The following is a 13,387-nucleotide window of genomic DNA, read 5'->3' as shown; positions in this document are numbered from 1 at the left end:
TTCTTTCTTTCTTTCTTTCTTTCTTTCTTTCTTTCTTTCTTTCTTTCAGGAGCTGTGCTTTATTTGATGTGGAACACTCCAAGGTACTCCAGGTTTGAAAACGCCCTCTACTGATACGGATCAGCAACTCATCTGTAACTTATACTTAAGACAGTGAGTCAATTGGTCTAGATGGCCTCCAATGTCCCTTTCTGCTTTAGACCTCAGACCTTTGTCTGAGGACACTGAGAGGTTAAATGACTTGCCCCTGGTCACACATTCTTTAACCCTGCTAGTTCTTGTCAGTGGCAGAACTTGAACCCAGGTCTGCTTGACTTCAAAGTCAGTCCCTTATCCTCTACACCACACAGCTTCTCTATGTTGTTCTTATCATATTCTATTTTGTGTTACGGTTATTCGTGCACTTGTGGCATGGTGTTTCAGAAAGAGCACTAGACTTGAGAAACAAAAGACTTGAATTTTGGATTCTGTTATGTTCATCGGCTAGCTGTGAGACCATGGGTAAGTCATGGAAGTTTTCTGGTCCAGTCCTAGTTTTGTCATTTATGAAATGGGGATGATGCAACTAGTCTGTCTTACAGAATTCTGTAAGCAAAGTACATGACTGTGGGCTATGATAACCATTTTATGATCTCCCTACTTACATAAAAGCTTCCCTCTGATGCTTCATTGTGACCTGGAGGTGAGCCTTGGTCCATACCAGGGTAGTGCAAATTCTGCTAGACCACATCAAGCTGAAAAAGATTTTGATTATATACAAGCCTGCTAAAGTCTTGTTGTCTGAGGACCATTCTAGCTTCCTCTAGACTAGAGAAATCATTCAATTCAATTCAATTTAATTCAGTTTAGTCATAGTGGGATCATTCATATAGAGCTAGAAGGGACCTCAGAGGTCTTTCACTTTACAGATGAGGAAGTGAATGCTGAAACAGTTTGAATGACGTGCTACGGGTCACACAAATAGAAAGAGGCTAAACCTGATTTGAGTCCAGGTCTTCTGACTTCAAATCTAGTGCTCTTTCCATCATCCTGTAGTAACCAAAAAAAGGTTGACTACTAGGTGATTAACTTTTTTGGCCACAGTAACCCTTGAAGACCATTTTCTAAAGAGGAGGATTTTCAATCTCCATTGGTTAAGGGAATATTGATATCAATATCAATATCAATGATAACTCAGATCTCCTGAAATATTGAAGACATTAAAATGTTATCTCCTCACTAAAATGAAATCTCACAGGAAGGGATTTGTGCTGCTTTATTTGCCTTTATATTCCCCACAATGGGAAATAAAATCCAATCCAGTTCAATAAATATTTATTAAGCATCTACTATGTCAAAGGATGTAGGTTAGGTGCCGGGGATATAAAGAAACAACAAGGAGCCAAGATGGCGGAGTAAGAGGTGAGTCGCTTTTACCCTCCCTTATTAACCTCTGAAAGCCCAGAAAATATCACCCAGGAAAAACCCTGGAATAGCTGAACCAGAAGAAAGATGGGATGCAGCAGTCCAGTAGCCCAGGTAGCTTGAGGGATTAACAGGAAAGGCCCCTTTTACTCTGGGGAAAAGGGAGCAGTACAAAACGGGAGGTGTCCCAGCAAGCTAGTGGAAAGCCCCACCTCAGTATACTAGGAGGAAATCCTGAAGCCCAGGTGGTGGAGCAGGCAAATACCAACACCTGGATTCCCAAGTGCCTCAATGAGGGCAAGGGAATCAGTGGAAACCAGCTTGGAAAACCACCAGATACCTGGGCATTCTACAGCAACCGGATCTCCCAGTGCCTCAGCAAAACTAAGGGAAGCAGGCTCCAAGGGGCGCCAGGTGGATAAACACCCTACAACATCCATCTGAAAAGAGCTGAGGAAAGCAAAAGGAAGGAAAGGCCTGGGTGAGCAGGAAATCTCCAGGAGCCATACTACCCAATCCTACCCCTAGAGTTCCAGTGTTGCTGATTCCAGCCCAACACCAGGTGAGCTGCCAGAACCCTACAGCCTCCAACTGCCTGCATCGGGGGCCCCAGCACACAAAGCCAGTGACCAGACTGTAGGCTCTCAATACAAGAAGCTTGGGTCAGTGTCCTCTGCTCCCCAGCAGGAGAGCTCAATCTCTTTAAAGGCCAAGAAATAGGCAAACACCATGAGCAAAAAGAAACGTACAATAGACTCTTATTATGGGAAGAGTGAAGATCAAGGCAGAAATTCTGAAGAGGACAACACTGTCAAGAAACCCACACCTGGAACCTCAAAAGGGAATATGAACTAGTCTGAAGCCCAAAAAGCCTTCTTGGATGAGCTCAGGAAGGATTTTAAAAGTCAAATGAGAGAGGTAGAAGAAAAAATGGGAAAAGAAATGAGAGGTATGCAAGAGAGAGTCAATAGCTTGGAAAAGGAAGGACAAAAATTAACTGTAGAAAATAAGTCCTTAAAAAATACAATTGGCCAACTGGAAAAAAAGTACACTGAAGAAAACAAGTCCTTAAGAAATACAGTTGGCCAAATGGGGAAGGAGGTACAAAATCTAATAGAAGAAAACAATTTGTTAAAAATTAGAATTGGGCAAATGGAAGCTAATGACTCTATGAGAGAGCAAGAATCAGTCAAACAGAAACAAAAGAATGAAAAAATAGATGAAAATGTAAAATACCTCATGGGTAAAACAACTGACCTGGAAAATTGATCCAGGAGAGACAATTTAAAAATTATTGGTCTACCTGAAAATCACTATGAAAAAAAAAGCCTGGACAGTATCTTTCAGGAAATCATAAAGGAAAACTGCTCTGAGGTCCTAGAACCAGAGGGTAAAATAGCCACAGAAAGAATACATGGATCACCTCCTGAAAAAGATCCCAAATTGAAAACACCAAGGAATATAATAGCCAAATTCCAAAGTTACCAGGTCAAAGAGAAAATACCTCAAGCAGCCAGAAACAAACAATTTAAATATCATGGAACCACAGTCAGAACTACACAGGACCTTACAGTTTCTACATTAAAAGATCTTAGGGTGTGGAATATGATATTCCGTAAGGCAAAGGAGCTTGGATTACAACCAAAGATCAACTACCGAGAGAAAATGAGCATGATCTTTCAGGGGAGGATATGGATATTCAAAGAAATAGGGGACTTCCATACCTTTCTGATAAAAAGATCAGAGCTCAACAGACAATTTTATTTTCAAATATAAGACTCAAGAGAGACAAAAAAAGATAAATGGGACAGAAAGAAACAACATGTTATTAATAAGGGCAAACTGTTTACATCTCTGCAAGGGAAGATGAAACTTGTAACTCTTGAGAACTGTATTGTTATTACGCCATGTTAAAGGGGTATACATAAAGGGGGTGGGTATAAATTGACTTTGATGTAATGATGAAAAAATCTAATCAAGTGGGTTAAATGGATCCAAGTAAGTGGATTAATCTGATCTAAGATAATGGTACCGAGAAAAAAGGAAAGGAGGAAGCAGACAAGGGTAAACTACATCACAGGAAAAGGCACAAAAACCTATTATAGCAGAGGGAGAAAGAAGGGAGGGAGATGAGCATTGTTTGAACCTTACTCTCATTAGATTTGGCTCAAGAAGGGAATAACATAATCAGTTAGGTATAGAAATCTAACATGCCCTATAGACAGTTGGAGGGAAAAGGGGAAAGAAAAGGGAGGAGGGATAGAAGGGAGGAAAGAAGTAGTGAGGGTAAAGGGGAAGAAAAGGGAGGGGGCTAACAGAAGGGAGGTGAGACTGAGGAAGGCGGTGGTCAAAAGCAAAACATAAGTGAGGAGGGAAAAAGAGAAAGGAGAAAGAAAAGCATAAACAGGGGGGAAAAAGATGGAGAGAAAGACACAGATAGTAATCATAACTGTGAATGTGATATATGAATGTAACGGAATACTATTGTGCTATAAGAAATGATGAACAGGCAGACTTCAGAAAAACCTGGAAAGACTTGTATGGTTTGATGCTGAGTGAAGTGACCAGAACCAGGAGAGCATTGTACACAGTAACAGCCAGGTTGTGCGATGACTAATATTGACAGACTTAACCCTTCTCAGCAATACAAGGATCTAAGATATCTCCAAAAGCCTCATGATGAAAAATGCTATCTACATCCAAAGAAAGAACTATGGAGTTTGAATGCAGATCGAAACATACTATTTACTATATTTTTCCTTCTGTTGTGTTTTGTTTCCTCTTTCTGATGGGTCTTCCTATTAGTTCTAATTCTTACTTACAACATCACTAATGTGAAAATATGTTTAATAGAAATGTATACATATAATCTATATCAGATTGTGTACCTTCTTGAGGAGGGTGGTGGGGAGGAAGGGGGAGAAAAATTTAAAACTCAAAAGCTTATGGAAGTGTGTTGATAAAACAAACTAAATTAATTTTAAAAAAGGAAAAAAAGAAAAGACAAGAAATAAAAAGAAATCTTGAAGTTCAAACATAGGAGTTTAAAAAAACATAAAATGAACAAATAATTTTAATTGAAAAAAAAGATCAAAAGAGTCCTGCCCTCAAGGAAATTACATTTGACTATTTGGAAACAACATATAAATGGGTATATATATATATATATAATATATATGTATGTGTACGTATGTGTATGTGTGTGTGTATACACACACAAACTTGTTAATTTGAAGAGTGAGAGGCAGATGAGAAAAATCTTCCTGTAGGAGGTAGCACATAGGCCAAAGGAAGTCAGAGATTCTAAGGGATGAATGTATACTCCATGGATGGAGATGCAAAGGCACATAGATGGGAAATAGAAACGTAATACTTCGCTTATGTTAACATAAAGGTGCTTAACAAACATTTGTTTGATATAAGTAAGTAAGTAAATGAAAATACCACATGAATATATTTAAAATAAAGTATTGAACTGTAGGTTAAACTGCCTCAACATTTTTCCACTAAGCAGTTACAACATATGTTGTATTTAAGCTATACCTTGTGTGGAATTTTTATAGGCTTTAAGAAAATGCCTTGTAATTTTCCTTCAAAGTCCTTAGCCCGGCATCTTGTCCAAGTAGTCATTCAGTATTGAAGACACAGTAAAAAGAAAAACCTTCTGGACTTAGAAAATGTTTATTTCCCTACAAAACTCACCCATGTGTACCAGAGGCAATATTCATACTTTTTATTATATCTTGCTTCTTAAAACCCCCACTACTATCACTTTTATTGATTTTTTTTTTGTGAGGCAATTGGGGTTAAGTGACTTGCCCAGAGTCACACAGCTAGTAAGTGTCATGTGTCTGAGGCCAGATTTGAACTCAGGTCCTTTTGACTCCAGGGCTAGTGCTCTATCCACTGCGCCACCTAGCTGCCCCCAGTTTTTTTTTTTGTTGTTCTTTTGTTTTGTTTTTACATCGCCTTACCTTCTCCTCCTCTACCCAGAGAACTGTCCCTTGCAATGAAGAGAAAATGAGAAGAAAGAAGTTTATTTCATTGTTTAAAATATTTCATACTTTAAATAGTAAGAAACTACAACTTTTTGCCTACAACCAGACCTACTCAAACTTTACTCCAATCTAACAATTCCCATTAGATCTTAAAAACTGATAATTGAAGGGAGAAATAAGGGTTTTTTTAAAGAGTTATTTTAAATTCACCATTTGATTGATCTTAGGTTTTGCTGCCTCTTTTCTTCAAGGCCCTGGGAAATTGCAGTAATACGACAGGGAAATTTCAGGTTGACCCTGATGCAAAGATGATGTTTTTATCTTCTTGGTGTAAAATAAAATGTCATTTGCTGATTAGTAAGAATGTTTATTAGAAACAAAATATCATGTGGGACTTGTCTAAGAGGAACAATTAACCAGAGGACAGCATGGCAGGATGGGTCCATCCAGTCCTCTGTGGTCAGTCTCCTCAATCCTTCTGACCTCCACAGTTATTTTTGATGACATATATCTTAGGAGATTGTTAAGAGAGCCACAGTAAGCTGTTCTACCCTGTCGTAGTACCCACATTTCACACACAGGGTAAATATGCACTAATGACATCCATCAGGCAGAGCGTGGCTGCTGTAAACAATGCATTCCTCTAACTCCTTTAGGAAAATCCACTGAAATATTTATCATGCTCTTGTCACAGCTAGCATCAAGGAGGTATCCTAGTATACATGGTACAATGCTGTATTTAAGATCCTTGATTAGATCTGGAAGGGGAAGTGAAGAGAATAAGCATTTATCAAGCTTACTTAACTATATTCCAGACACTGATAAGTGCTTTACAAATATCTCATTTGATCTTCACAACAACCCTGGGAGGTAGGTGCTATTATTATTCTCATTTTACAGTTGAGGAAATGGATGTAGGCATGGTTCAACAACTAACCCAGCATCACACAGCTAAGTGTCTGAGGCCAGATTTGAACTCAGGTCTTCCTGACGAAAGGCCCAGTGAACTATCCACTGTGCCCCTTAGCAGCCTCTAACATTGAAGATCATCTAGTCCTTTTACAGATGAGGAAACTGAGACTCAGAGAAGTCAATTGCCCATGACCACACAGCTAGTAAGCATAAGAAGGATTTGAACTCAGATCTTCCTGATTCCAAGTTCAGCACCTTGCCATGCTACCTCTTGTCAGAAGTCCAGTCCTGCCTCTTACATGTGACTCTGTACCAGTCACTTTACCTTTTTGGGTCTCAGTTTCCTTATCTATAGGACATGAAACTCACTAGATGAGCTCCAAAGTGCTTTCCAACTCTGTCTAAAAACCTATTTGGGAGAGGGAATGTCTTGAATAAGGGAAGCTTGCACTTACTTTTTATTGTTTTATATTCTTCTGTTTCCCAGTTGTTTCTGGGAATATACGACCTGGCTCCTTACAAAGACTATAAACTCCTTGAAGACAGGCTTTATATTTCTCTTTCATCCTCTGAAGTGATCAGCACAGTATAGGGGAGGGTGGGTCTTACTGGAAAAGTTAAAGGTAGTTCACATTCAGAAAGAAGCACAATTAGTCCTTAGAGGAAATAACTAGCCTCTTCATGCTTGAAAAAAATCACCACAAAAAATGTAATACATAAAACTATTTTAGCAAAAGAAAGATGGAGCTGCAGGGGAGGACACCTTGCCAATTGGTGAAGTCAGAGTTTTTGATTATCAAGAATAACCAGTTCATTATTTTGGTCAATACAATGATGTATTCTACAATAGCCATGAAACAATTTCTTTTCTGAACTGAGAAAGAACAAGAGTTGGCAACTTTGTGGAAGAGGCATGCTGCCCATCTCCATTCATTTATTCCCTTGGGAATTGGTAGGGGGGTGAAGGAGGTGGAGGAAGAGGGAAACAGAGTAGTAGTGGATTTAGCTGTGATGGATTTTTAGTTGGCTGAGCACAAAGGGAAACTGATAGTCTAATGACCAAAGCAAATTAGGAAAGCCCTAGGGAACACTCCCCTTGGTTTCATGACCCCAGCAATTTAAGTGTACAGGAGATTGAGTGTAATGCTCACTTTGCAGGAGGGTTAGAATGGTAGGGTGGTCTCACACTCACTACCCTTGCATTTGAGTAAATCTTTCTCCCCAACTCTTGGCCACTAAGAATCATTCTGTATCCCAATGGTTTTTGGATTAAGAGTTAGATGGGAGTTAAGAATCCACTTAGTTCAATGCCTGCATTTTACAGTTAAAGGGACTGAGGCTCAGATAGATTAAGTGACTGCCTAAGCTCACACAAGTCAGTAGTAAAATAAAGATTTAAACCTGGTCTTTCAACTCCAGAAGCCAGCAAGTCTAGTCAAATCAAATCAATAAGCATGTTTTACATTCCTGCCATGTGCCAGGTATTGTACTAACCAATGGGGATTGGGAAAAAAAAAAGCCAAAAAAAAAAAAACCCAAACTGGTCCCTGCTCTCAAGAAGCTCACAATCTGATGGGGGGAGAGAACATGCAAGCAACTATGTGCAAACAAAATTGCTACAGAAAAACTTGGAAGTAACCTCAAAGGGAAGGCACTAGCAGGGAAAGGCTTCTTAAAGGTGATTTTAGCTGGAACTTAAAAGAAACCAAGGAAGCCAAGAAGCAGAAAAGTGGAAGAAGAAAATTTCAGGCATGAAGGATAGCCAGTGAAAATGCCCAGAGTTGGGAGATAAAGGAATAGCAAGAAACAAATGTGAAGAACAACATGGAGGCCAGCGTCACTGGATCAGAGAGTACATGGAGGGGCATTATACATAGGAAAGTTAGGAAGGCACCAGGTTATAAAGGGCTTTAAAAACCAAAGAGGATTTTATATTTGATTCTGGAAGTAACAGGGAATCATTGGATTTGGTTGAATAGGAGGTTGATATGGTCAGATTTGGGTTTTAGGAAGATTATTTTGGCAGCTAAAGTGGAAGATGGACTGGAGTGGGGAGAGGTGGTAAGCCCAACAGGCTATTTTGACAGTCAAGGCATGAGGTAATGAGGACCTGTACCACAGTAGTAGGAGAGAATGGGGCAGACACAAAAGATAGAACATTTTTCACTGCATCCTACAGCCTTCTTGAGTCAAGGCATAGAATTAGTTAACTGCTCAACAGGATGAACCAAAGAATGTGAGCACACTACCCCCAAAAAGTACTACATAAAGAATTTGGATTGAGAATAATGTGGCCAGACCTGCTGCAGAGTTTACAATCATCATTCCAAACTGCCTAACAAAACAGTAGCAACAGTATAGTTAGAAATGAGTCTCCAAGATTTTACTAAGAAGATTTTTTGCATTTCCACAAAACTTTTTCACTGCAGATAGGAAAAGTTGGCAGTAAAATCCTTGAGAGATTGGTCAGTGTTGGGGGTACGTGGGTGTATATGTGTGTGCACATGTACATGTATGTATGGGGACAGCAGCAACCCAAAGAACTTAGCAACCCAAAGGACTTTTCAGAGCTCCCTGCTGGGAATCCAAACAAACCAGGGGAGAGAGAGAGAGAGACAGAGAGAGAGAGAGAGACAGAGAGAGACAGAGAGAGACAGAGAGAGAGAGAGAGAGAGAGAGAGAGAGAGGAGAAAGAGAGACAGAGACAGAGAGAAAGGCAGTAACATCCAGCTTGGTGATTTTAGGTTTTGAGGCATACTTATTTCATGTAGATCCCGGGTTTATAATATACAATTCAAAGGGAAGATGACCTTAAGAAAGTTTTTCTGTTTGACCTTAATGGAAATTAATGATTTCTAAAAAACTCATGCACATCATGTACAAGATATTTCCAAAAGAATTCTAGGGAGGCACACCCTTGGCTCTCAGTGCTTCAAAATGAGGGTCAACTGGAAGCTTGAATAATTGTTACTCCACTTACCCTGGGGGAAATTTTGGAGCATTATGTCATGCTGGAGGCTTTTCTGCATCGCTGCAGACTCCACACACAACAGTCTCAGAGAAACTGAAGGGAAGTTGATGAGGTCAAGCGCTTGCTCTATTGTTGAAAAGCAGAGAATTCTATGGCAATCACTTTAAAAAAAATCAAAGCAAAAACCAAGAAGTCCACAAAAAGGAGTTCCGCAAGCCAGAGGCCCCTTGGCATCAGGTGGTCACAGAGCCTGAAGGAATAAGGTGCCTTATGTGGTGAAGTGGACAGAGCACTTAACCTGAAGTCAGGAAGACCTGAAATCAAGCCTGGCCTCAGACACTTCTGAGTTATGTGATCCTAAGCAAGTCATTCAACCTCTGTCTGCCTCAGTTTCTTCATCTGTGAAATGGTATTTACTTCCCAGAGTTGGTGTGAGGATCAAATGAGATAATATTTGTAAAGCACTCTGTAAATCTTAAAGTGCTAATAAATATTAACTATTACTATTAATGCATTTCTTCCACATATTGATCAAAATAGCGGCAGAAAAGTAGGATAGTAAATTCTGTTTGTATGGGGCAGGAAACAGAATGTCGGAAAAATGAAACCTAGATTTTGAGCAGGAAGACCTGGATTTGAATCATGTTTCTAATACCTATTTGACCTTGGACAGGTCATTGGACTCTTTTGAGATAGTTTTCTTATTTATAAAATTAGATTTGGTGATCTCCAAGTCTCCTTTTAGTTCTGAAATCTCTGAAGGAACATGCAAAGTGTCACTCTGACAGTCAGCAAGCATTGACGAGGGGCTTTCAAAGAAGCCTGTTCCAGAAGGTACATGAGAATTTGTAGATATTCATGTTTTAGAAAGAAGGCTGAGCGACCACTCTTCTGGCATGTTTTAGAAGGATTTCCCGCTCTGGGTGATTTGGGCTAGATAACAATCATGACATAGCTGGTGAGTCAATCAACAAACATTTATTAGGAGTCTCTGTGTACCCAGACTTGTACTAAGTACTGGGGATATAAAGAAAGGCATAGCATGGTCCCTGCTGGGGAGTGGGGAGAGTGTGAGGGCAGGAGAGGTTACATTGTAATGAATGAGATAACATGTAAATAAATGGGTATATATAAGATACATATATGGTAGATGTCATGCCCTCAACAGTAAGGAAAATCCGGAAGTTGGGAGGGTTTAGGCAAAAAGCCTCGCCATGCAGGAATGCTAGCTTCTAGAAATGCCCACAAGCAGGGAACCTAACCTTGAACAGTGAAATCTTTAATTTCCTTTCAGTCTCACTCTTGTTGCATAATAATTTACTTTTCTTTTAGGTGCCTTGATTAAGTGCATGGATTCAGGGTCCTCTAGGTCCTGAAGTGCAGCATTTTGACTCAATCCAAACTTCACCAAATCCACTTAAGACCAAATGCACTCAATAAAAGGATTTGTTTTGTAAAACTCAGCTCAGTCAAAAGGCTGCACCCAAGGACCTAGAAGGCCACAGTGAGGCCATGGCTTCTCCACCCTTGGATAAAACTGTAATAGTACAATTGGATTAAACTATTTTAAGGAAGAAAGCTTAATACAACAAAGAAAGGTTTAATACAGTACAAGAAAGCTTTAATAAGAAAGTACCATCACAGGACAAGGGTAAGAAATGTGAGTAGAAGACAGTGGTAGGTGTGTGCCTCAAGAATATTAGCAGTTGTGACTCCCATATCCTATATAGTGAAGATTTCCTATTTACCCCGATTATTTCATCCCTATACAAGTGTGACCAAGGGAACAGATAATTCATCCCTTACCTATTATCTTAATAAAATTGACCTTCCTCTTAGCTAGGTTGATCAGCAGCTGGAGTGCCAGACCTGAAGTCAGGAAGACCTGAGTTTAAATCCAGCCTTGGACACTTACTAGCTGTGTGACCCTGGGCAAGTCACTTAACCTCTATTTGCCTCAGTTTTCTCATTTAGAAAATGGGCATAATAACAGCACCTACCTCACAGGGTTGTGAAAATCAAAGGAAATAATATTTGTAAAGCACTTACCTCAACGGCTGGTACATAGCAAGTGCTATACAATTGTTTGTTCTTGTTGTTATTATTATTGGCATAGTACTGTACTTGAACCATTCTGGTCAGACACAAATGCACCTTTTTATTTTAAAAAATTAATAGCTGACATTTATATAACTCTTTAAGGTTTTCCTCACTTGCTCTTCACAACAGCCCTGGGAAATTTCCTCTGTGGGTATTATTATACCCATCTTACATATGAGGAAAGTGAGGCTCAAAGAAAATACATGACTTGCTCATGATTATGTAGTGAGCATGAGCCAGAGAGGATTAAAGCCCAGGTCTCTACTGACTCCAAGTTTAGTTTGCTCAATACAAGGCTACTACTCTGTTGGCCGGTTTTCTTTTGATGCAGCCCATTTATTGGAGGGCAGGGAGTGACAAGGTATGAATAGGGACATGTCTCACTAAACCCAAGGGACCCCAGTTGTCCCGTTTGTCCCTGGATTGTGGCTTTGGATGTACAGATGGTGAGAAACAGGATTGCTGAATCATATGCTTTTTTAGTGCAAGAATATCTTTCAAGATTCAACTATTGGTTAAGTAATCATTGAGGGAAAGGTTGCATTTTATGTCAGTTTGTCTGTTATTTGTCTCTTCTTTGCTCAACCCATTTAGCTAACTCCACCCTGCATGCAATTTGGAAATAAGCTAGATCCTTGAGGAAGAGAATCAAAGCCTTTTACAAACAAAGGCATTATTTAACTAAATTATTACTCTATCACCCTAATGGTTCTGAAAGAGTTAACAAGAGCACTAGTGTCTAATTTACTACTAAGGAGTAATTTATACCCATGGAGGACCTGGACAACTACATGTCTAATAATATAAATGTACCTGTTGAAATCTGACTTCATTTTTTTGTGCAACTGCATATTAACATTTGTGGCAGTCTGGTTCCTTGACACCAATGATCTGCAAGGTTATAAAGAATCAGATCTGGGGCAGCTTGGTGGTACAGTGAATAAAGTGCTGGGCCAGAAGACAGGAAGACTCATCTTCCTGAGTTCAAATCCTGCCTCAGACACTTAACCCCATTTGCCTCAGTTTCTTCATCTGTAAAATGAGCTGGACAAGGAAATGGCAAACCACTCCAGAATCTTTGCCAAGAAAACCCCAAATGGGGTCACAAAGAGTCAGACATGACTGAAAACAACTGAATAACAAAGAGATCAGATCTAATAGAATACCAAAATAAGTTGACTACAATTACTATCTTGAATGCCACCTACTTTCCTCATATGCATTTTGGGAAAAAGATTAAATTGTATTACCCGTTTTCAATTTCTTAGATGAAAAAATTTCAACTAATAAGTGAACCAGTGGAGAACACAATTTGTATATAAATACCACTAAATATGAAGTAATATACAAAACTTTCTTTGCAAATTAAATTCATGTTAAGCTATCAAGCACAATGTACTACAGTGGGTAGTGGGTTCTGGGTTCAAGCACTGGGTTAAAATCCTGTTCTTAGTGCTTTATTAGACGTGTGATCTTGAGCAAGTCATTCACTGGCCTGAGTTTCATATGATCATCTTTAAAAAGAAGGGCTTGGATTAGATGATCTCTAAAACTCACTTTCAGCTCTAGGTGGATCCTATGACCCGCTATGATTCAAGTTAAACCTGGGCTTCTTTGATATTGACAATAAAATAGATTATACTGTACCAAAACAGATATAGTCCTAGGAATTGTTACCTTAGCCTGGCAGTTCTTAACCTGGGATGAGTGAATTTTTTAAATTAATATTTTGATAACTATTTCAATATAATTAGTTTCTTTTAAAATCCTGTGTATTTTATGCATTTAAAAACATTATTCTGAGCTCACAGACTTCACCTGACTTCCAAAGGGGTCCATGACACAGAGAAGACTAAGGATCCTTGTCTTAGGCCCACTTGGGGTTGGCTTAATGGCTGCCTTTGTATTGTGTCCTTTCCCCAAGCTTCAGTTGACTACATTAATTGTAACTTGAAGGAATTATGATTCTTCCTGCCCTCACGATACATCTTAGAAAACACTG

General features: G+C 39.3%; 1 protein-coding gene and 1 long non-coding RNA gene across 2 annotated transcripts in view; one reads left to right on the top strand and one right to left on the bottom strand.

Moving 5' to 3' along the window:
* LOC114045683 overlaps positions 1-1,436 on the top strand; it is a 4,704-nt gene extending 3,268 nt beyond the window's left edge. Inside the window, exon 3 of the long non-coding RNA XR_003569420.1 lies at positions 50-1,436. This is a non-coding gene — a long non-coding RNA (uncharacterized LOC114045683). The remainder of the gene's footprint in view (positions 1-49) is intronic.
* WIPF1 (WAS/WASL interacting protein family member 1) overlaps positions 1-13,387 on the bottom strand; it is a 170,572-nt gene that overhangs the window by 102,657 nt on the left and 54,528 nt on the right. The gene's annotated exons all lie outside the window — the stretch shown is intronic.

This window comes from Vombatus ursinus, unplaced genomic scaffold (genome assembly GCF_900497805.2).
Source record: "Vombatus ursinus unplaced genomic scaffold, bare-nosed wombat genome assembly UNPS02014779.1, whole genome shotgun sequence".
Lineage (NCBI taxonomy): Eukaryota > Metazoa > Chordata > Mammalia > Diprotodontia > Vombatidae > Vombatus > Vombatus ursinus.
Note: the sequence above shows the minus strand (reverse complement) of the source record. Positions and strands in the feature narration are given on the sequence as shown.